The sequence below is a fragment of the Myodes glareolus genome, chromosome 16, assembly GCF_982192425.1.
Source record: "Myodes glareolus chromosome 16, mMyoGla1.1, whole genome shotgun sequence".
Lineage (NCBI taxonomy): Eukaryota > Metazoa > Chordata > Mammalia > Rodentia > Cricetidae > Myodes > Myodes glareolus.
The window spans coordinates 60,964,490-60,989,416 of NC_142041.1; the positions used below are offsets into that span (position 1 = coordinate 60,964,490).

At 41.9% G+C, this 24,927-nt stretch overlaps 1 protein-coding gene across 1 annotated transcript in view; it reads left to right on the forward strand.

Annotated features, from left to right (window-relative positions):
* Positions 1–10,887: 10,887 nt before the first annotated feature.
* Positions 10,888–24,927, forward strand: part of Kcnb2 (potassium voltage-gated channel subfamily B member 2) — a 417,473-nt gene continuing 403,433 nt past the window's right edge. Inside the window, exon 1 of the mRNA XM_048420430.3 lies at positions 10,888–11,622. The gene's annotated coding sequence lies outside the window, so the exon portion shown is untranslated. The remainder of the gene's footprint in view (positions 11,623–24,927) is intronic.

Genomic DNA, 24,927 nt, shown 5'->3' on the forward strand with positions numbered 1-24,927 from the left:
CCATGTTGATAGTACTGATTTGTCTTATCTGTGAGCATAGGATGGCTTTTCATCTTCTTTAAAAGATTTATTGATTTCTTCCAATTTTCTATTAGTCTTTTTCTCTATTTCTTTAAGGGGACTTTTCATTTCCTCTGTAAAGGCCTTTATCGTCTGTATAAAGTTAGCTTTAAGGTCATTTTCTTTGGCATCATCTGTGTTGGGATACTCGGGTCTTGCTGTTGTAGAACCACTAGTTCCTGGTGCTACCATTTTGTTTTTTATGTTGATGAATACATTCTTACACTTCTGTCCACCCGTCTCTTCCTCCAATCATTGCAACAGGGCCTGTGGCTCTGGTGGTCGCTATTCCTCCAAGTGCTTGCCGGCGATGGTGGGGGTGGGTGGGAAGGACGCTGCTGCCTGGTCTCTGTGCTTTCCATTTTCTTGTGTCTTCCTTAATTTCTTGCCTCCAGTTTTAAAGTTTCCACTGTCAAGCTCTTTTACTTCAAGGACCACTTTCCCGTGGGTGGCACCAGTGACGGAGGGCTAGATACTCCCTCATGCATCAACAGTTAAGAAATGTCACACGGACATGCCTATAGGCCAATATGACTAAAGATCCCCCCTCACAAGTCTTTCTAGTTTGTGTCAATACAAGTGATAAGCTTGTAGCCAGCATTATAGTAAATGGAGAAAAACCCAAAGCACTTCCACTTCCGCCCGGAACAAGACAAACTCTCTTCAATGTAGTACTGGAAGTCTTAGAACAATAAGTCAAGGGAAACAAACATGGGGGGGTGTAAATCGGAAAGAAAGAGAAAGCACTGTATCTGACAATAAGATTATAAATATAACAAACTCCAGAGACTCCAAAGGAAAACCCTTAGAACTTATAAACATGTGTATCAAAGTGGAACCTTCTTATGGCCCCAGCTAAGACTTCTTATGACTTCTAGCAATAGTGGATACATAGCCCGAACTGGCCGTCAGCTATGATCAAATTAGTGCCTAGCCCAATTGCCATCAGATAGGCTTCTTCCAGCAACTGATGGAGACAGATGCAGATCCATGGCCAAACATTAGGTGGGGTTGTGCTTAGAGTGTATCATGCTTAAAGTCATCATGTCCTCTTTGTGTATTCTTCCTTTAATCAGAATGGAGAAATCTTTTTCACATTTTCTTTCATTAACTTTCATTGGAAGCCCATTTGTCAGCCAGCAGGACAGTGACACCTTCTTGTTCCCTAGGTCAGCTCCTTCCTTTTGCCTAAGGTCACGGTGTGTTTTGTGGTGAAGTGTATTTCCTGGAGGCAGCAAACAGGAGATCCTGACTTTTAGATCCATTTTATAGGTCTGTATTTTTTTGAGTGGGTAATTGATTCTACTGTTTTCATAATAATTACTGAAATCTGTGCATTGATTCCTGCCACATGACATTTGAAATGTTTTTGCTTTTCCTCTTCTTCTCTTTCTTAACTATTGTCCTAGCCTGGTTTATTCTCTCTATTATATCATAGTTGACTTTTTTTTAATCTGAAGAAATTTTTTCAAATATCTTCTGTAGAGTTCACTTAAGTTTCTTTTGTGCATTTTTATCGTGAAGGGTTTATTTTTTTTCTTCAATTCTAACACATAGCTTTGCTCAGTGGAGTAGTCTGGGTTGGCAGACTACTCCATCTTTCAAAACTTGTCATCTTTCAAAACTTTGAAACATATTTTACAAGCCCCTTTAAAGTTTCAATGGCATAATCTGGTGTTAAAATAGTGGCCCCTACTTTATATGGAATATACTGGAATTTTAGTTAATGAGATTGGGATTGGAGAGAAGCAGCGAGATTGAGAATAAGGATAAAGTATTAGATTAATTTTTAAAAAGATTGCAAAACTGAAGTGACTACTATAGTGGGGGAGAATAGCTTGGATGCTGTCTGGCACCATAGATATTAGAAGTTACTAACGGTACAGAAAATGTTGTGCAAGGAATAGCGAATGTGAGGCATTACTCTCTAGAGCTCCCACATTTAGTGTTGTTCTAGTGTTTGAGAAAGGGGGTCTAAGTCTTTTCTAGGAACCATGTATCCTGTTTTGACATCTTCTGGTCCTTCAAGTCTGGTGTATGTGAGGAGCAGCATTTCCCTTGCAACTCCCACTAAGCAGTTCAGGTCCAGATTCACCTGATCTTTCTGTTCTCATCAGAATTAGCTTAAGATGCTCAATACAGTCTCAATGCTTTACCTATACATATATATTGTTTGGAATCTGGATTTTTACACCTCCTCTTCCCAGTGTTCATTTTGCAACAGAACTTTAATGTTTCTCTCTGTGGTTTCCTTTTTAATTGCTTTTGGTTTTTTCTTTCCTTTCTTTCTTTTTTTCTTACACAATTCCTAATCTAGTCACATTCTTCTGCTAGTGAAATACATGGAATTAGCTATAATTTTCCAGCTCAAATCTTAACAGTCATTTAAATGTCAACAGTCATGTTTTTGCAAATGGGAATGCCAACAATATTTTATAGCTTTGTAAGCCAAACAATAATTTGTGTATGGGCTCTCAAATCTCATGCTCCAGGGGAGAAACTGGAGCCTTTGGACAGAGGCAGGAAAGTGTTTTTCCTTCCTCAGCATTTGTTATTTAACTAACTCACTTTTATCCACTCTCTTTTTTGTTAATTTTCACATTAGTTTCCAGTTCCATAACTATTGGTAATTGCCATAGGCAATACAGAAAATTACATAAGGCAATAACCTCACTACAAATATAGTGAAAGTCTTCTGCCTGGAAACTCTACAGTTTTTAGATTATAATAGGTAATTCTCACTTTGTGTATTGCACAGAAACATTGTTCTTCAGAAAACAAGTTTATGGTCTCCTGTATGTTAACCCTTCAAAGTTTCAAATGAATTTTGTGCAAAATGCTGAACTTTATAGTACATGGTATACTTGGATGAAGATATCTTTGTGGAACTTAGCACTTTGTATAATGAATATACATTAATAATAAGTTTAAATTATCATATCTCATAAAAATATGGCACGACATTTTCAATTAATGCAGCATATAGAAGAGGAGATGGGAAGATTATTGCATTCACTGAGCTTAGACAATATAAGAAAATGTTATATCCTTCTTTATAGTTGCTACAGGTAGATGTGAACTCACCTGGCACCAATGATGGCCTTGTTAGCAATCATATCAAGCTAGGGAGGTAATTGTGAGAAAAGAAAGCGGGAGCAAGTGAAATCCTCTATAATACTAAGGGAATTCCATCCCCCTATACTTCTTAGAACCAACCACACCAAAGGTCTGCCTTTTCATTTTGCTGGTCTTCTCTGGAAAGGTAAACTTTTATGACACATTCGCATTGACTAAGAAATAATACAAAATGAGCTATAGCTAACTAAAAACTCTTAGAGATTTGCTTTGTCAAGAAAATGAGTATCTCTCCCCAAATTGTGCCATGTGGACCGACTGTGGCAGCAACAGTTGATTTGTGACTTCTTGGATCACAGCAGCAGAAAGTCATATTAGATTGTGTTCATGCTAGTGAGGCTCATTCAGCAAGCTGACTCCTCCATGGAGATTTTCCTCTTCAGCATGTGGCTATTGTTGTGAGCAATGGGACTAAATACGCTGTACATCAACTTCTAAGATTTTCTTGGTCTGTGCATTAGTGATTTGTCATCGTTGTGACCAAATGCCTGACAGAGACAGCTCAAGAGGACTGAGTCCATCTTAGTTAAGAAAGGATGCAGAGTTTATGAATCTGGGAGCATAGAGCTGGGTGGGGCTTCTCACATCTCAGAAGACAAGGATGTAAAGACCATGGCATGACGATATGAGCTGGCCTGGGTGGTGCCACCCACATTCAGGTAGGGTCTTACTCCCCTCAGTTAAACATTACTGGACATTCTCCCAATGATGCACTCAGAGGTGTGTCTTGTAGGTGATGCCAAGTCCAGTCAAGTTGATAATCACAATTAAGCATGACAGTCTTGCTATCGATGCATGAGGTAGAGACAGCACATGTGTAGGGCGTTAGCTACTTCCACGATCAGTTCTTTCCAAATTCTGTATTTTAAATTCCAGACAAATTTACTGGCTATTGTACTCTAAAACATATGCCTGAGTTCACTGAAACAGGTCTTAAACACATTCAATCTCTTGAAATGTACATTGATAGCATGTTACTTCAAATTCTATATAATACACTATGTTGTAGGTAATAAAACACTAAATGGACCAAACAAGCATGAAAACAAAAACAAAGCATTAACAGAAGTTAAAGACTCTAAAAATTGGCATTATTGAAAATATTATTCATCTGTCAATATTGTTTTTTCAAGTAAATCCAGTTTATGTTTGAATTTCTACATATCTTATACATGTTGACCAATGTTTATGAATTGTATCTATTTATTTTTAATGTTAGAAGTAACTACTGCTCATTTCTTGATATAATTTTAATAAATATTAGATGTTAGGAAATTGATTTTTAATGCATTATTCACTGTATTTTAATTAAACAAAACATTGAAGTATAAGTTTAGGGGGCAAAGATAATTGTTCGGTGACAGATCCCGGGGAGGATCACTATTTCTATCACAAAGGTTTTGAAGGTATAAGAAAGAGCACCACCTCCACAGAAGGCCAGGACAAAACCAGCATCACTTTTTCATCCTTCCTAGAATTAATGGCCCCTCTGGACGGTTTCTGTTGAATGGACTGTCGGGCTTTCTTCTTAGAAAGGAACACAAGCACTGTTAGCGTAGCTGCCACATTTTAAACCCAATTGCTTTGTTGAGTGCTGTGACCACATGGAAATTTCTCAGAAAAGACCGCCGGCACCTGATTTAATTGACTAGTTATGTCTCTGATCTTGGCTCTTTTCAGACAAGGTCCTTGCCAGGGCAGAAGGGACATACCATGTCATTAAATCCACGTTTTGTTTCTGTTGGTGAGAGGTCTGGGGTGCGGACAATGACTTTGTCCTGACAGAGCAGCCCTTTGCCCTCTGGCTGGTGGCTCTTTGCTCACTGGAGATGTTTTCACTCTCTTCTTGTCCTGCACAGAGGAAGTTCTTTAAATCTGTTTTCTCTAGGCGTCCCTGAAGTGTTCTAACACATTGTGTTAATGGTATGTTGACAGACAGCAGCCATCTGGTACATCTAGGTGAGCCGTCCACAGAGGTATCTTCTGTGGGTGAGTCTGAAAGCCTTCATCAGAGGCCATGACAGCTCATCCTCTAAGCTCCAGTTTCCCCACCCTCAAATCAAACCAATAGAAGACAGCCATTCCGACGACTGATAAACCACCCGAGTAAACCAAGTGACCACCCTGTCAGTAAACAAAGGTCCAAACCCTCCCTCCAGGACCTGCATCCAGGACCATCTCGGATCAATGATATTTTTTTCTTTATATACATTTGTTCTTTCCCCATTTTTGTAGCTCACACATAGTGCTTTGTGCATTTCCCCACGTGAGCATGAGGCAGTCAAGTGAAGCAAGAACGGTACTAGGAATGTGAGGAGAAGTGCATTGCCTAAAGCTTTCAGAAACACGCTGCTTAAAGTCAAATTCCACTTCTACGATCTAGCAGTATGATCCTAGGCTAGGAGTTTAAATTCTCTCAGTTCAGTTGCCTCTATCTTTAACAGTAACTGCAGTGCCATGATGAAGAAGATGAAAATGAAGATGATGGTAGTTTTTACCTTTAAGAGGTATCATAAGGATTAAACTAGTAAAGACCTGTAAAGAATTCAATCTAATGGCTAATATGTAGCAAGACGTCTAAAATTGTAGCTATTACTACACATCATAAATATTTAACAAACATTAGACTCAAGCCTGAGTGGGACTGCAGTCATTGTTCTGCGATGCCCTAGAATAACATACCACAGTTTCAAATTCTAAGTGATTTATTTTTTAAATTTCCAATTCACTGGTTCCAGAAACTCTGTATCACAATCCTATGGCTCCTAAGAAGAAACACAAACTGCTCATGCTTAGATGTTAAGGCTGTCTGCTAGTAGGTTAAAAGATGAGTTCAAACGTGGTACTTAGAGCCAACCTAGGACACAGAAAAATGTGTTGAAGAGTCTGGCATTTTTCAAAAAGTTCATACTCAGAACCAGACTTTAAAAAAAATAATACAAATACAGTCAGTCTGGAGCTTATCTCTTGCTTTAAATCTTCAAAGGACAGTTAAGTCTGCCTCAACTAACCCCAGGAGCGCCCGAGAGATAGCACTTATCTTCTCAGTGAAGAACGCTCAGACGGCTCATTCATTTTCCAAGGTTTCCTGGATACCCGAGTGTAGGAGTTCAGTGGCTTCTAAGATTCTGTAAGTTTCTCAGAACTCCCCAAAGGTGCCTACATTTTATTTAGAAGGTAATTTTGAAGCACATTAGAGCATGGTACAAAACTTATTGCCATCCAAGGTTTCCAGGATGACAATAAAACCCACAATAGTATATACTCTTAAAAAAAAAACCTGTAGTCACAATCAATATGCAAACTGGATTTTAATTAAAGGCACAAATAGTATTATTATGTACTGATGTTTAAGGAAAGTGATAATCACCACATCTTCTGATATGACTAGTTAGAACAAACAAAACAAACCTGCCTATCTGTTTAGAGACAGTTTCGTTAGCTTGGTGATGTAACCTTTTCCAGACTGTGCTAGTGCACGCACACACACACACACACACACACACACACACATGCACATGTGCTTGCACACTATATTTATATAGGTTTTATTTTCTCTCTTAGCGGGACCTGTGTCATTTTTGAAGACTCTTCTTTTGACATTCATTCTGTTACTTGGTTTTACTCAATAAGTTGTACACCACCTTCAATTAAAGTTTTCTTTTCTTTTTTTCCTTTTGAAACGGAGATTTTTCTGGGTAGCCCACATTGGCCTGTATGTAATTTGAGATTCGTCTATAGGCCTGTGTCACTACACTGGCTTCAGTTGTCATTAAATAAATAAATAAATAAAATACTTAAAGAATCAAACCACCAAGTTACGTCTTCAAAAAACTTGGAAATTATTACCTTTATGCATTTAAAAACTGATCATTCTCTAACCTTACTATTTTATTTTACTGTATACAAACTCTGCAGGTCAACACACAATTCAAATTCCTGTTTGAGAGACTGAAGACATACCGATGTTATTTAGACTAAAATAAATATTTTCAAATGCTGCACTGAACAACAAAAAGCCAAGAACATACTATACCGTGAACTGTATATATGCGGAAAAGCTGTATATATGCAGGAAAGGCTGTATAACAGCATTGTGAGGCACGAGGAAGCACATTTGTCATTGACATTGTGACTGCTGATTTGCAGACAGGCTAATTCAGGCTAACCTGTGCTACGGCTGTTTATTTTAGCAGTTTTTACCAGGGAGACAGTTTGACACCACAGTAAACAACCATTTCTCCTCTTTAATATAATTTCTTCCTATCACAGGATGAATCTGAGAAACTGAAATATAAGCAAAAGGAACATTTCTACAAATCTCAATAAAGATTAAAAATGAGTTAAGAAGCAATATGAAAACATGTCTGACTTTTCAGGGACATCATGTTACATTTTCCTTTGAGGAACAAATTGAGAAAATGGAAATTTATACACGGAAGAGGTGCAGCCATATGAGGATAACGGTGCAGGAGTTTCTGCTGTCAGTTGGAACCAAAGCTCCGTGCTTCGTGAGAATTCTGCCTTTGCAACTGGTGCACAATGCCTTATTCTCGCTAACCCATTCTGGAGTGAGTAAGCCCCAGTAAGCAGAATCACATTGCATACCCTATCCTGAAACTGTTTTCATATCACTCCACCTTAGACGCACCCCCGCAGCTGGGTGGGTAACCAACCCCTAGCTCCTTGCTTCTCAGAAAATGGAGATGACAGCGTTGCAATCGGGCTAGTGATCATTCTCATGGTAGAAAAATGGATTTAAGTTTCTCAGATCTAACCAAAGTTAAGGGCAATTTATTTCACTTAAAGAGTTTATTTTTATTTTGTATGTGTTAGTGTGTATATGTGCACAATGTGCTTACCTGGTACCCTCTAAGGCAAGAAGAAACTGTCGAATCCCCTGGAACTGGAATTACAGCTAGTTGTGAGTTGCCTTGTGGATGCAGAGAATTGGGTCCTCTGGAAAAGTGGCAAGAGCTCTTTGACTTCGGAGATCTTTCCAGACCAAAATAAACACTCTTGACTCTCCCATCTTCGAGGACAATTCTATGTGGCCCACTTTAAGGCAAATATTTTTGAACAATTATTTACCAAATAATTAAGTTCACACTGGGGTATTCAATAGTATTGCCGATATAGGACTAACAAAGGGAATTTTTGTAATCATTTTTTCTACTTTTTTGTTGTTTTATTTATTTATTTATTTACATATCAATCCCAGTTCCGTCCCTCCCTCCTGTCCTCCCACTCTTTCCACCTTCCTCCCATCCCATGCCCCATTTGCTCAAAAGTGAGGGTAAGGCTTTCCCTGGGGAAGTCAACTAAGTCTGTCCCATCACCTCACTGAGGGAGGACCAAGCCTTCCCCTCCCCCCATGCCTATGCTGAGCAAGTTATCTTTCCATACAGAATGGGCTCCTCAGAGTCAAATCATGCATTGGAGTTAGATCCTGGTCCCACTGCCAGTGGTACCATATACCACTTGGTAGTCCAAGCCACACCATTGATACCTGCATTCAAGGGGCCTAGTTTGGTTCTATGCAGGTCCTTCAGTTGTTAGTCTGGAGTCAGTGATCTTTCCCTAGCTCAGGTCAGCTGATTCTGTGGGTTTCCTCACCTTGGTCTTGACCCCTGGTTTTTATTATCACTCCTCCCTCACTTGGGGTGTAGTCCAGCAGTTGTTTCTGGAAGAGGGTTCTAGCTTCTCTGGGGTTGTGGATTCCAGGCAGGTTGTCCTTCGCTTTATGTCTGGTATCTACTTGTGAGTGAGTCCATATTATATTTGTCTTTCTGGGTCTGGGTTTCCTCACACAGGATTTTTTTTTTCTAGATCATTTCATTTGCCTGCAAATTTAAAGATCATTTTAAGTGTATAAAATGTTCACCGTGCCGTTGAAGTTTCAGTATACCCAAAATAAAAGTTAAAATGTCTTTCTAAACTTAATATCTTTTATAGATTCCATTCAAATGACGAATATTGAATGGAAAAAAAGCTGTGCAAAGAGTGTTTGTTGAATAAATATGCGGCGAAAAAACAGTGAAGATATTCTTAAATTCTTCCTGGGGGAGCTTGTAGTTTACGACAATACAGTGAAGTAAACATATGCAATAAAAATCAGACAGCACCTCGTGTCTCTTTAAAAAGCTGGCGCAGTGTGCTCTGGATGTCTAAGATGAAGGTCACTAAAGGGTTAAGAGTATGACATGGGCCTGGAAAAGGCTGTGGTAGTTTGGGCCTGAGAGGTAGTAAAGAATAGTCTAGAAGTAAAGAAACACAGGACCCACTGCCATAGCTGCACAGTCGCAGAGATGGCTTCAAGGTTGGTCTTGGAGTCAAGCTGTCTGCAGAGAAATGTAAACTATACGGGAAGACTGAAGGCAGGGGAATGCACTTCCTGCAAAGACTGGCTGGACGTAGCTCTGGAGCTTGGGAACAGGCCAGGGCTGTGATAAAGGTTTTAGAATCCAGGCATTCTCTTCTTGGTGTGCAGACTTCAGAAGTCGCAATGAGAGAAAAACAGGAGCCAAGTGAGATTTCTTGTTGGAGGGTGATGGAGTTACAACAATCATTTCTCAGAGAAAGCATTCAGCAAGTTTGACAACTCAAAAAAAGTGCTCAGCACAAGGTCAGATCTACAGAGGCAGGAATTTAAGACACCTCCTGTACATAGGACTAAATGGGATGTATTTTAAACCCAGTATCTAGATATTCGTGGTCAAAAGTAAAGTTGGGGTCCCAACTTTGCATATATTCCCATATCCTGGGTTCTTTTAGACAGAAAGGGTGTTTTAAGTTACGTGTTTTCCTGAAAGACACACAACTGTTTTGACTGCTTTATTCCCCACCCATCAAGGTGCGCCTAAGACAGGAACCTGCAGAGCCCAACAATCTTGTTCAAATTCATTGTATTTATTACACCTCTAAGTTGTGGAGGGGCCTGGGCTATCCACCGTGTGGCCCTTTTACTAAGGGAGATCCTGGCATAGTTTTCCAACCAGTAAATAGATTACTAAACCAAGCCAGCCAGGGTATGAACAGCGCCCCCGTGAGAAGCAAGAGTCAAAGCGGCCTCCCATCTAGCTTTATTCTCAAACACAGAAAAGCCGGTTGACTTTCACTAGGAAGGAATGGTCCCAAGTGCGGCTGGAGGATCCCGAAGTGGATTCACATTCCACCTGGGCTTCCGTCTGTTCTGAAGCTTATGGGACACTACTCTGGGGCTCATCCTTCAGGAGTCAAGTGTCCTCGCCCAAGTTCCCCATAGTGGATCAGGGAGCCCGGGTTCTGGTCGCTTAGGGGTCGGGCGGCGGGAGAGCAGAGCAGCTGGAAAAGAGAAGGTCCGGGAAATCCGTGAAGCCCCGGGAGCGTCTCGGCGGGGCGTCCCAGGGTTTCCCAGCCGCGTGCTTGCGGTGGCCGCGGGGTTGCGGACCCCTTGCCTGGTGCAGCTGAGTGGAAGCCACGAGGAGAGGCAGGTGGGTGTGGAGCCTAGATCAAGGCAGCGGCGGGAGCAGAGGGAGGATCCCCGCGAGGTGTGGGCGGTGCCCGATCGCCCGCGCCCCGGCCGCGCCCTGGGCACCGGGGGCGCTGTCGCCTGCCGAGCGCACAGCTCCGGCGCCGGGAGGCCGAGCCTGGCGTTTCCCGGAGGTGCCCGGCCAGCAGCACAGCCCGGCCGCCCACCCCGGGAGCCGCGATTGCCTGGGAGCTGCGGGAGGAGGCGACACAGAGAAAGAGAGAGAGGCGGCGGCGGTCGCTCAGCCCGCGGGTGCGCGGAGCGCGGGAGGCGGAGCGCGAGGCTGGGTGGCCGCGGGCGAGTGTGCGCGCCCGGCCGGAGAGCTGCGGGGCGGAGGATCCGCACCCCGAGCGCCCCGCCTGGCCTCTCGCTCACAGCTAGCGCCGCTGCTGCACAGACACACACCCACCGAGCGCCACCGAGCACCCGCCGCCCCCGCCGGCAGCCGCCGCGCCTCGGGCAGCGGGATCCAGACCCAAGTCCAGGGCTGGCTCGGCGCGCAGAGCACCGCTTGATTTTTTTCCCTCCTCACTCCAGCCCTCTCTGATCTGGGCGGCGGTGGCGGCGGCAGGGGGATGGGGGCTCCACGCGGAGAAAAGGGGTGACGATCGAGGAAGATTATTGTTCTGCTTAAAGGATGCCTTCGCTTCCTCCCAATGAGTCTTCTGTGAGCCTTCTTACTAGAGACTGTGAACCGGAGTGAGGGATGTAAAGAGAGAAGGAAAGCCGCCAGGAGCTTCAGCCAGCGGGGGAGACCCTCCTCTCGTTGGAGGGGAGGGGGATTTCCAGAGACACATCACTGACGAAAAGACCTTTGCAGGAGAGGAGCCCTCCGAGGGAGCGGGGACTCCCACCTCCCTTTGTGGCACAGGAGCCAGAACTGCTGGCCGAGTGGAGCGAGGGTCTGTGGGAGCTAGGTAAGTGGCCCAGGCATTGCTGCTCCCCAAGAGCTCTGCTTTAGAGATGCTTCGCCTAGACAGCCTAGCCAGACTTGAGTTGCTAAAGGAACTGGAAACTGCCATATGGCTTCTAGTGGGCTTACATACAAAACTGACTGGATTGTTAGCCCTGACTGGTTATTAACGCAAGGCTTCTTCGTGGTGGGGAAGACAGGCAAGTGTGAGCCCCTGACAAGCCTGTATTGACCAAAAGGGTGAGAACTGTTATATGTAGGAGAGGCTCCCCTGTTGCCTTCTGTTCCTGTCCCTTGGTTGGTAAATGCACACTCGCGCACATACACGCACTTGTCGGACTAGACTTGGGGAGTGTGATTATCTCCGTTGTGTGCACCATCCTCAGAACACAGAGACATGCTTGTCTATTATTCCTCAATAGTGAGCAGTCTTGGTTCCCAGAAGCTAACTAGAACAGGTCTCTAAGGAAAGCGCTCCAAGGCTGTTTCCAAGATGCTCAGCCAAGGGGACTTGGGAATGCATTTGACCTGAGTGACACCTACCATTTGCCTCATCATCCGCTCCTGACCCTAGTCAAGATAGTATCCTGCCGTCCATTTTTTCTGACAGGACCGTTTATTTGTATCCATTCATAAAAAGTGCCAATGTGCAATGTGCATAAGCATGCCATTTATACCACATTTATGACTGCACAAGTGTTTTAGCAGTAAAGAGGAACACGGATAAGACTAAATACTGGGAGGTTCTAATATGCACCGGCGGGCATTGGGATAATTGCATGCAGGTTCAACACTCCTTCTAATCAAGTCATAATTTAAACAGCACTTCACATTTTTTTTTTTTTAGCTTTTCATATTGATTGGTTTGGGGGTTTGTTGACAATCTGATATTTTTCGAGCCCATCCCAAAAGAGAAGTAAATATTTTTGCTGTTATTGTTTTTTAAATGCCTAGCATTGTGTTGGACAGACAGCTCGTGGTTATTTATCAGCGATAGCACATTGCGTAGACTCAGCAAATAATAGACTGTGGTCCAGTGTCTGAAGTCCTACCTGCCAGTACAGAATGACTCACAGGAAAGAATCTGAAAAAAAAAGTAACATGTTAAAATTGGTCCTGTCATAAAGTTGGGTCTCTTTCACTCTAGATACGCGAGCAGAGTGCATCAATAAATATAAAATTGTCCCCACTCATCTTTTAATATCGATATTTAGACGACAGAGTTCTTTGTTATTAACATAACCAGAACTTAAGCAGTTCAGTAGTTTGGCCCATTATGCGTGGAACTGTGTATTTTTTAGTTTTGCTGCTTTGGGTGTTGTTTTTAGTGTATGGCTTATTGGGTAGTTTCAAAGACTCTCCGAAAATACTGAAGGTCCAGAATGCGAATAAGTGTCAGTGGGCCAGGCCACTTCAGAGCATGTATGCTGACCCACCAAGTCAAGCCCGTGGTCTGCTCCTTCAGGGACTGCCAGCCTGTTCAGAGCTGTTGTTGATCACAAGCAGGATTCTGTCTTACATACTCTTATTTCTCTGGCACTTCTCAGACTTTGGAGAAAGGAACGAAGCACTTGGCAGTTCTCCTTGCTTGCTTTCTCCTTCAGCCTTCACCTTCTCTTCGAAGCCTGGTGTCTGTCCCCAAATCTCCCTCTTACACCAACCCCTACACACAGGTTACAGAAAACGACTCTACTGCCTGCCACTTGGCGTTTTCCTCTTCATCCTGGGTTCCCAACCTCTTGTTTTTCCCTTTCCTGAAGAGAACCAATCTGTGCACCACTTGAAAGTGTTTCCAAATCCGCTTTCACCCCAACCCACAGTTAGTTCTCCAAGCATGTTTGTTTACTGGCCATGCAGAGTGGCTGGGAGAAATGATCACCTTATCAATGCTTTTGATTTGGCGTTTAAAGCATCCTTGCTGATGCCATGAAGGAATGGGAGCTTAGCCTGCCCTTCTAAGATGTTCAAGAATGAGATTGCTAGACAAAATGAAATTGCAAGATGTGGGTTCAATCACATTTCTTGGCAGCTTAAAGGCATATCTGATCAGATTTTTGTTAGGCTTGTCTGAATGCTTAAAAATGTCTAAGTCTGTGGAGCACTGAAAAGTAGTTTGTTTCTTGAGGAAAAAAAATGTGTGGCTTTTTGAACTGCTGTTGTAGAGAGATCACTGCACAATCTACATCTTATAGAAATAGATCGCATTACTGGCAACCTAGGAAGCAAGCGAAAATATATTTCATTTCATCCCAGCGCATGCTTTTTCTTTGATTAATTCCTTGCAATTTACTATCTCTTATAGACTAGTTACTAGGGAAATTTCTTACATTGATAGGAAATTTTCCCATGTGTATTCTAAAATAGACAGATAAGGTTAAGATATTCTGTTTATTTCAGAATACTCTTTAGGGTTTTCTTAGATTCACGTAGTCATCAAGTGGGATTAGCATAAAAGCATGATACCTGCTAATTTCATAAGGCCTTCCAAGGCAGGTAAAGCATGGATGGATTGCATGTGAGATCTTTGAAGTTCAAGAATATTTTTAAGGTAAGAATTTATGGTCATGTCATTCCCAGGGTGATAAAATAAACTTTATAGAGTAGAGCAATTGGAGACTTTTAAAAGTCATGTACCACAAGTTCTTAAAAGTCTAGATTTGTAGTCCATTATTATTTATTGCTTATTTTCTCCCTTCCATCATATATCAAAGTGTAGTTTAATTCATTATCAAAGTGTAGTTTCTAAGGAAGAAAGTCAAATTTGTCAGAAAAGGGTTTCCTTGACTCGTGTGAGGCAAGCCCTGCAGTAGCCTCTTTAAAATGCCTTTCTCACAGGCTGACTTGAACCTGCTTTTACTCTGCAATTTAATATTATAAAGAGGTTGGCTAACTTGTTCATTAATTGGTATAATACTTATTATGCATCAGACGAATGCTGGACCAGAATGGAACACATGCCAGAGGCTCGGAAGACAGTGCCCGTCCTGGGTTTTAAAGCATAAGGGGACAAAACCAAAGCAAAGCTTCTGCAGTCTGAGTTGAGGAATCTCAGTTTCAGATCAAAATGGCAGATTTCCTGCATGCACAAATACATTTCACAATTTTGTACTTAATAAGCTAATCAAAGCAAACTCATGAATGAGATCATGAAAATTTGTCACAGGCTATGAATTTAGGACTTCTCGGAAAACCCTCCCATTAACAGCACTAAAAGTTTGCTAAATGTTTAATTTTAGACTTGGAGTGCATGAGAATAGTTCAGAATGCTCATTTTGTCTTCTTTAAACAAATAAAATAACTGCAATAACCCACACTTAATTGAGCCAGGTGCTGTCTTAAGCATAATGCAAAACTTCTTTATTCTTACCCTCACCTTATTAGGAAACCATAAGTAGTGCCCTTCACACACAGACATGAAATCTAATATTCATAGGTGTTCCTTAACCAGAGCCACACAGGAAGGAAAGGGAGGAGTCACTTTAAACTCAGTATTTTGGGTTCAGGAACACTGTGACCCACTTTGATATTAGGGACTGTAGAGAAAGATGACCCTCGACAGAATTAGGAAGGATATTTTCACTTTTAGATTCTCTGCATTCTCTCTACAGAGGGCATGGTGCTATGGATAAAGGGAAGCTTGGGAAAGACCAAATGGAGGGGTATTTTGTTTTGTTTTAATTTAACAACAACCTATCCGACCCCTCCACCTGCTCCCCTACCCCGCCCCATAAATGTTTACTGTGAATCTGAAAGGAGAAAGTGGTTCAGTTTTAGGCTGACTTTCAAGCTGTGGCAACAGCGGTGGGATGACAAATGTCAGGGTTGGGGTGGGCAGGAGAGTTGGAGGAGGACGAAATCTAACATACTAGACCACACTGTGCTTAGAGTGCCCCTTGAATTGGGATTGGGCAGTGGCTCTATTCCCAGAACGCACAGAAGACGCAGCGTGGTGGCTCAGGCCTGCAATCCTAAAGCCCATGAGGCCAGGATGGAGAGTTTCTGTCCATGCAACCCAACTCACTTAGCCTGTCTCAAAGGAAAGGAATAGCCTTTCCAAGGAACAACGCCAAAGCTGTCTTCTGGCCCCTGCGTGTGTACTTGCACACACATGATATGCAACAGTAAAAACATGCAGAAATCTGCCTAACACAGGTGACCTGACTAGGGAGCTGCTCCTGGGAGTCAAATTTTGCGTCTAAGTTCTGTGAATTATTTTCAATAAAACATAGCATTAGAGCATTAGCATTATAGTGTTTTTAAAATTCCATTTATCGTTGAAAAGAAAATTATTTGAAAATCTAGTAGTCATTTATCAGTGCCCCCGGCTTTTACTTTGCAAAATATAAACCCAATATTTAATGGAAATCGAAGCTTAGTCTCCTAATAGAGTCTTTCTAGTATATTCTTAGAACGCTTCTGTTTTATTGCATAGCTAATAACTGTAATTGTGGAAGCACAAGCGAAAAAGCCTTACTTTGAAATATTTGTCAAGAGCACTTAAATAATATTTGAAGCAAAGTTCTTTCTAAGTAGCCACTGCTTCTGTTTATGTAGAAAATACCATCTGGCTCAACTTTGAAAGATAAAGTGATTAAATATTGTTTGCAAGATGTCATTGAATCAAATATTTGGATTCATCTTCATGATTGATTGACACTTTTATTTTTCACACAGATGTGTCTCATAGGCTGGGTACATAGTACATGCAGTTGTCTCTCAAACTACAATTGACTTGCAGTATAAAAGTTCACTTAAAAACTTATATTTCCTCATTAAAAAAACAGTCTTAAGTCATGTTCAGATCATCAGATAAAATTAGCAAAGTCTTTTAAATCAATAAAATACTTGAAGAACAGTACCATTAGTAGTAAAATCCATGACCATTATCTCTAGTAGTGTTCCCAGGGAAGGGCTGGTTTAAATAATGTGTATTGATCTCTCCTTATGCGATGTCCTGGGGCTGCAGAGGTGGGTGCAGTACTGTGCAGGCCCACAAGGAGGAGGGAGGCTGGAGAGAGCTGTGCAGGAGGAGCTCTGAGCAGAAAGAAGGCTTTCTTAGATTGGTCTGGGCAGGGCATTGGCTTGCAAGCCCGTTCTGAGAGCAACGCCTGTAGTATTCGCACCTGATATTTCATTCCAAAAGACCCCCCACGTTTCTCCTCTGCACTGAGTCCTGTGTGAATGAGTGTAAGACATCGTGCCTTCTTAGTCCAGAGGCAGAGATATAAATCTCCACAACACACCGTAAATGATCTTGGTGGGCGGCATGGCAATCCAGCTGAGTGGCTGGATCACAGAAGAATCCCACTGTAAGAAAATACAGCTTATTTTAATTCCCCCATATATTGAGAGTCATGATTCTGTCCTCAGATCAAGTTCCTCCTCTTTCATAGGCAGTATTTTGTAATACCCCCTTTGCTATCCTGAAATGATATTTATACACAATATAACTTGTCTACACGTATATTTTAAACTAGTATAATTTGTTGTAGAAAACACAAATAAAGGGAAAATATCTTTAGGGAAAAATGGCAGTATGTATGTGCTCAGATTCAGTTGGACAGAAAATAGAATGAAATAGAGCTACTGAAAATGCAGAGGATTAGAAGAAAAGAGATGGAGAAATAAAATAACTTTGAATATGAATGTAATGTTCTCTTGGATAGTGATAACACTTGTATATTTGCTATTTTAGAGTGACATAAACATTCGCTAACTGACAACCGCACACTGTAAACAGATGTGGGTGTGTGTAGTAGTGAACCAGTTAGCATGAACAGTGTTACATGGGGTGACACAGTTTTCCAAAGTGGTGAGCAAATCTTGGTGATGTTCCAAATGTGGTAGTTGCATTCCTAGAAAATGCCTCTGTAAAATTATACTGTGTGCTAAAGGATTGGTATCCAGTGACATAACAAACAGGGCTTTGCTCATGTAGATGTCCAAGGACATACATGGACATACATGGACATTTGCAGGACGGAACACAGGGTTTCTGCACATATGGTGAAGGTTCTTGCATCCCTGTGACTAGTTAGCTTTACAGAACTCCCCCAAAGGGACTGCATCCTGCTTTTCCGATGCACTTGTTGTCCTTATATTTCCCCATTAGAGGAAGCTACTGAGGTTATAAAGTATGGCTGACTGATCTAAAAAGGTGAAATTCTTCAGCTCTTTATTTTATTGTTTAAAGCCTTTTTATTAGATTGAGAATTTCATGCAAAGTATCTTCATCATATTCACCTCTTCCCACAGTTCCTCCCAGATCCACCCCCTTTCCTTACCCATAATACTCCACCTCCTGCTTCCCTTAACCCACTAAGTCCAATTTTTGCTATTGTTATACTGATGGGCTCTTGGCCATATGCTCAAGTGTGATTTGACCCACCAGGTTGACATTCCTTACCATTTATTTCTTTCCCAGCAACTATCACCTCTTCAGAGTGGCGGGGGAAATCCATGCCTACCTCTCCTCTCCATGCTGGAATTATTCTCTGACTTGATTTTATGCAGGACAATTGCCTGCTTTTAATCCTCTGACTTTGTATTTGCAACTGTCCTGTTGTGTCTGGAAGATACTGTTTCTGTAGTCATCCACTGCCTCTGGCTCTTACGGTCTTTCTTCTGCCTCTTCTGATGTGTGTCCCAAGACTTGGGAGGGTGGCGAGGTGATACACATGTGCCCTTTAAAGCTGAGCGCTTCGTCCGCTCCTTGACCAGTTGCAGGGTCGCTGGGTTAATTTTTCTCTGGAAAGAGGAGCTTCTCTGAGTAATAAGTCATCAGGGCTCTCAAAGTTTTTGGCAAGAAGGTGAGTTTAGTGGTTGGCTAAACAGTAAGCAAAGTTGACAACAGAAAGATCAAACCATAAAGTTTGCTAAGCCCTTGAGATATCCCAACAGTGAGAACAATGTGTAAGATTCACTGGCGCGGCTGTTCCCATTGGAGCTCTCGGAGCTTCATTTCCCACGTGGGCGTGTCAGACATACCTTCCCAGATGAAGTGACATCCAAGCTCATTTTTAAAAGATGAGTAAGCATTCCCCAGGTGGAGAAGGAGACAGAGGGACCAGCATTTTCTAAGCATTATCAGGAAAAAATCTAGGCTGGTGATTGGCTCAGGGTTGGCAGCTCTCTCTAGAAAGGTGATATCCGAGGGGGATGAAGAAAATGGAGACAGGATTGGACATCAGGGTGTTATATGGCATCCTAAGACGTTTGGGTTTTGTCCCATGGGACAGGCTATTAGGATTGTGAGGAATTACAAACAAAAGCAACACGTTTCCCTTCATGTTTCAGAGGCAATCTCTAAACTGGAATTGGAGGTGGTTGAATTATGAGAGATAAGAGTACCACCTGGGAGACAAATAGACTCTTGTGGAATACATGCAGGATAAGATAAAGTGCCTACTTTAAACAAGGGTGGAAAGAAGGGGAGGAAGATATTGATTTTTTTCTTTAGGGTCAGCTTTGAATTTCTTTGACTGTGAAATTCCCCCAAAACTGTCCTTAGCCATGGATGTATTTTCTTTCTGTTCTCGCACTGACCACAGTGAGCATCACTTCTTTTGTACATTCCTTGAACTCACTTTATTTCTTTGCTCATGTCTTAAATACACAAATCTCCAATGATTACTGCCCTAGTTAAGGTTACTCTCGATGGGATGAAACACCATGGCTAGTAGCAACTTGGGGAGGAAAGGGTTTATTTGATTTAGACTTCCACATCACAGTTCATCATTACAGGAGGTAAGGACCGGAACTCAGGCAGAACAGGAACATGGAGGCAGGAGCTGATGCAGAGACCATGGAGCGGTGCTGCTTCTTGGCTTACTTACCATGGTTTGCTCAGACTGTTTTCTTTTAGAGTCCAGGGGTAGTCCTACCTACAATGGGGTGGTCCCTTCCACATCAATCACTAATTAAGAGATTGTTCTACAGGCTTCCTGACAGCCCAATCTTATGGAGGCATTTTCTCAATTGAGTCTCTCTCCTCTCCTGCGACTCTAGCTTGTGTCAAGTTGACATAAAACTAGCCAGCACAGGCACCTTTGGAATCATCACCAATGTAGGCTTGGGTGGTTAGGGAACTGCATCAATGAGATATTTGCTGACAGGCTGTTATTTTATTCCAATTTTGTATCTGTTGAGATTTGCTTTGTTGCCCAGTATGTAGTCAATTTTAGAGAAGGTTCCATGAGGTTCTGAGAAGTCATATTTTTTTGTGTTTGGGTGGAATATTCTATAGTTGTTTGTTAAGTCCATTTCACTCATAACATCTGCTAGTTCCCTTATATCTTTGTTAATTTTCTGTCTGGCAGAACTGTCCATTGGTGAGAGTGGGGTGTTGAATTCTCCCACTCTTAGTGTGTGGGGTTTGATTTGTGTGATTTTAACTTTAGTGATGTTTTTTTTACGTATGTGGGTACCCGTGTATTTGGGGCATAGATGGTCAGAATTGAGACTTCAATTTGATTACTTTTTCCTGTGATGAGCAATAAGTGTCCTTCTCGATCTCTCTTGGTTGATTTTAGTTTGAAATGAATTTTGTTAGATATTAAGATAGCTACACCTGCTTGTTTCTTAGGTACATTTGATTGGAAAATCTTTTCCTAACCTTTTACTTTGAGGTAATATCTGTCTTTGAGGTTGAGGTGTGTTTCAGCAGAAGGATGGATCCTGTTTTTGTACCCACTCTGTTAGCCTGTGTCTTTTTATAAGTGAATTGAGTTCATAAGGGATATTAATGATCAGTGGTTTTTAATTCCTGTTATTTTGATGGTAGTGTGTGTGCTTCTCTTTGAGAAAATCTTTGAGAATTTCTGGCATGTGATTATCTACTTGTCTTTTCATAGATGCAACTAATTTCCTTGTGTTGGAGATTTCCTTCTAGTGTTTTCTGTAGGGTCGGATTTATGCATAAATATTGTGTAAATCTGGTTTCGTCACGGAATATCTTGTTTTATTCATCTATGGTGATTGAAAGTTTTGCTGAGTATGCCAGTCTGGCCTTACATCCATGCATAATGTCTGCCTAGTACCTTTAGGCTCAGAGTCACTATTGAGAAATGGGGTGTTACTCTGTTGGGTCTGTCTTTATATGTTACTTGACCTTTTTCCTCTGCAAATCTTAATATTCTTTCTCTATCCTGTATATTTAGTGGTCTGATTATTATGTGGCAAGGGAACTTTTTTGGGGGGAGGGTCCAGTCTGTTTGGTGTTCTGCAAGCTTCTTGTATCTTCATAAGCATTTCCTTCTTTAGACTGGGAAAATTTTCTTCTGTGATTTTGTTGAACATATTTTCTGTGCCTTTGAGCTGAACTTCTTCTTCTATCCCTATTATTCTTAGGTTTGGTCTTTTAATGGTATCCCAGATTTCCTGGGTGTTTCATGTGATGACTTTGTTGGCTTTAATGTTTCCTTGGACTGATGAATCTATTTCCTCTATCATATCTTCAATGCCAGAGATTCTCTCTTCCTTCTCTTCTGTTCTGTTGGGTATGCTTGCATCTGTAGTTCCTGTTCATTTACCCAGATTTTCCATTTCCAGAATTCCCTCAGTTTGTGTTTTCTTTATTGTCTCTATTTCAATTTCCACGTCTTGAACTGTTTTCTTCACCTGTTTGATCTCTCTTTCTTGGTTTTCTTTAATGATTTATTGATTTCTTACTTGTCTTTGTTTGTCTGCTCCTCAATTTCTCTAAGGGAATTTTATATTTCCTCCTTAAGGATCTCTATCATCTTCATAAAGTTATTTTTAAGGCCATTTTCTTCTGCTTCTTCTACACTGGGATGTTCAGGTCTTGCTGTTGTAGAACCACTAGGCTATGGTGATGCCACGTTGCTCTTTATTTTGTTGAATGTATTCTTGCACTGGTGTCTGCCCATCTCTTTCTCCAACTGGTGGAGGTGGTGCTTGAGGCTCTGGGGGCCACTGGTGCCATGATGGATAGTTGGTTTTGTTGGGCAGAGTGGGACTTGTAGATTACTGGGTCCAATGTGGGGTGGTGGTGGAGTGTCCCCCTCACAGAAGCCTTGACTGCTGACCAGCTAGTGAGGCTGCAATGAGTGTGGAATATTTTGTCCATTTGGAAAGAGTTGGTGAATTTTTATCACCCAGAACTCCCTGCAGGCTGTCTCTCTTCTTTGGAATCTTGTTAATAGTGAGTTCCATATTTTATGGTCTTACTTTCCAGACTTCAGCTACTCCCCCTGTCTTTGTTATAAAACTAGTAATTCCTCCCCAAGGCCAGCAGTTATTTGTTAATACCTCATTACAAGTAGTAAGGAGCAAGCACCTCATGCTAACATTCTAATAATTTCCTTTGGAGTTATAGGCAGGTCCTGCGTTTCTTTAGTTTTGCTAGAACATAGCAGTCTCCAGCTACTGAGTTCTGTATTGGTTTCCTTGCTGATGGCCATTGTCACAATATTTAGTTTTTTGTAAAGGCAACACCTCCTTCAGGGTACCAATTTCAATTTCAGAGTAAGGTAGGATAATGATAATGCAGCTATTTAATGTGATGTATGTTTCTTTAAAATTTACAAAAAGAGAAAAGAGAGTGAGGGAAGGAAAATGAAAGGTAAAGAATGAGAGTATCACCAGAGATGGAAGAGGGGACAGCAAAAGGTAGATAGATGATAGATTGATAGGTAGGTAGGTAGATAGATGGATGGATGGATGGATGGATGGATGGATAGATAGAAAGATAGATAGATAGATAGATTTATAATCAATCTCAACTACTTCTTAAATACCTTGACTCTGATATGAGACATTTTGGGGGCTATTCCACTGGTGAATATTTTTCAAACTTCAACCCAGATGAATGGGGCTGGAAATTAAATCCTTGTCTTAATGGGAGCTTCTCAGTGACAAGTCTCAAATGAAGGTAATGCATAAATTTAGATGGACACGTAGCCATCCTGGTTGTAGTCATCTTCCTTCAAAATAAGTTAGGGGGGAATTGGGTGTGACTTCAGCTCAATCACCAGTTAACCAGTACTTTGGATGGCACAACACATACTCCTATCTTCTTTTTGGCTCTCTTCCCAGACCTCTGGCACATGTTCCTATGGGACACATCTTCCTCTATTCTCTGAAGCCTCGCTATTATAAGACTCTAGTATGTAACAGACTCTGACTGGGTGCTTTGGGATAAAGGATGGTAATTATAGCATAGACAAGAAACTAATTCTAATTAAATATTAGGTGTCATTGCTCCTGGAATGTATGTAGCGTTTCTTACACAAGGGCTTTTCTAATGGTTCATATTTCTCTTTGCTAACTTTTCCTTCCTCCAGATCCTTCTTCCTCTCCATCCAGAACTGTGCCATGGTTCTTTGTCAAGGAGCCAGTGGATGGCTCCTAAGGTCACAGGTAGCTTATTATGTGGAACATTTTAGATAATGTTTGTCTCACTTTGACAAGGACACTTGGTTCGAATAGTATAACAATCCACTGTGGGTTAGTTTGTTTTCTTTTTCTTTTCTTTTCTTCCCTTCCTTCCTTCCTCCCTTCCTCCCTTCTTTCCTTTCTTCCTTTCTTTTTCTTTCTTCCTTTCTTTCACAAAGAAGCAGTTATTAGTACTTCACAGAGCCTCTGGTTTGAAATCATAGGCAGCCTTTAAGAGACAAGTTCAGCAAATATTTATTAGGCCCTTTTCAGATAGGAAATGCTCTGCTAGGTGACGAGGTTAAACAAACTGAGTCTTTACCTTCATGGTATTCCTGTCCATCCGAAAGCAGGCATCACCTCCCCAGTCCTCTTTCCATGTTGATTGTAGTGACTCTACTCTAGGTCCAGACCAATGATGCTCCTTTGGATTATCAACTGTTCTGGAAAGAAAGGCAAGAAACTGCCTGTGGGCTGTGGTGTGCTAAATCAGGAGGGTTGAGATGCCGTGCCAACATATTTTCCAGAGGCGATTCTATCCTCTGTGGAGCTCAGGACTTAGCCGTATGTGTCTCTCTGTATGCCATCTCCTAATTTAACAGCCAGGATGAACCTGCCCCACAAGGAGCGAAGACAGACAGGGAGAATGGTGCATCTGGAGAGAGTGGGTACGGATGACACACGGCAGTCCACAGAGTTGGAGCTTTCAGAATAGGATAGAATAGGATGCCCTGTGGGAGCAGGTGCCAAAGCAGCCGGTGTTTGAGTTTAAGACAGGTGGGATAAAAATGGCCAAGCCACATGATGCAGAGCGCTGTGATTTGTCGGAACATGAGGTGTAGGAGAAACCTCTTTCTTTAGTGATTTTTAGGGCTCCACCCAGTTACCTTTATCTGAAAAAACCAGTCAGTGGTCTTGTACTAATGAAGGGATTCAGTGGGCAGTTCCGTTCCCTGTGCCGTCACCATGTGAGTAACCTGTCTTTCTCGGACTTCCTCTACAATTTACGCACAAGGACTCTTGCTTTCCCTACCATTTTAGTTAATTTGGTACTGTGCGTTTGTTCATGTCATTCTTAGATTCTTTCTCGTCTTTTTTCTTCTTTTCCTAATGCTAAACGACCACGCCCCAACTCTGCACTGTTTACACTCGGATCCTCTTTATACTCTTCTGCCGAGGACGAAGGTGTTCCCAGAATTTAGGAGACACTAGAGTGTGACTGGGCGCTTAGGACCTGTCACTGTTGAGAATACAGATGGTCAGTAAACAGGAATGCAAATACAGATGAGGTCAAGCTTAGTGTTTCCAGGACACTTTAGAGGGGAGAACTTATTTCTGCATTAAGAACAAACTCGGCATCAGTGCTGCAAGGGCAGGTTTGCAGAACTTCATGAGAGAAAGGGACTATTTTCTGTCTGTGCTTTCCAGGACAGTGACCGCAAGCCACATGAGCTATGGGATACATAAAATGTGACTTCTGACACTGAAAAATCGCACTTAAATCTCATCTACAGTTAAGTAGCAGTGATGGCTTGTGGCCATGCTGGAAAGTGCAGGTCTAGACTCTTATTAGCATGAATTAATTTAGGAAACCTGGGTTTCAAAAGCAGTGGTATTTTCTAACAATATTGGCCATCATATTTACTGTTTGTAAGCATATCAGTCATTTCCAGCACGTAGTGCCTGCTTTATCTCAGATGATCTCCCAGGTACTTCCTTGTTTCTAACCACAGGAATCCCTGTTTGGGTGTCATTTCCTGCTTTCTGTGATATGCACAAAATAGAGACACAAATGCAGGGTGTTATCTTTGTAAGTATCTGACTCATATGACTCTACATGTTTTCTCCCAGTCATCTGTCCTGACCAGGACTGTGTGTGTTGGTGGGGGGAGGGGACGACTGGGACAGCAGGTAC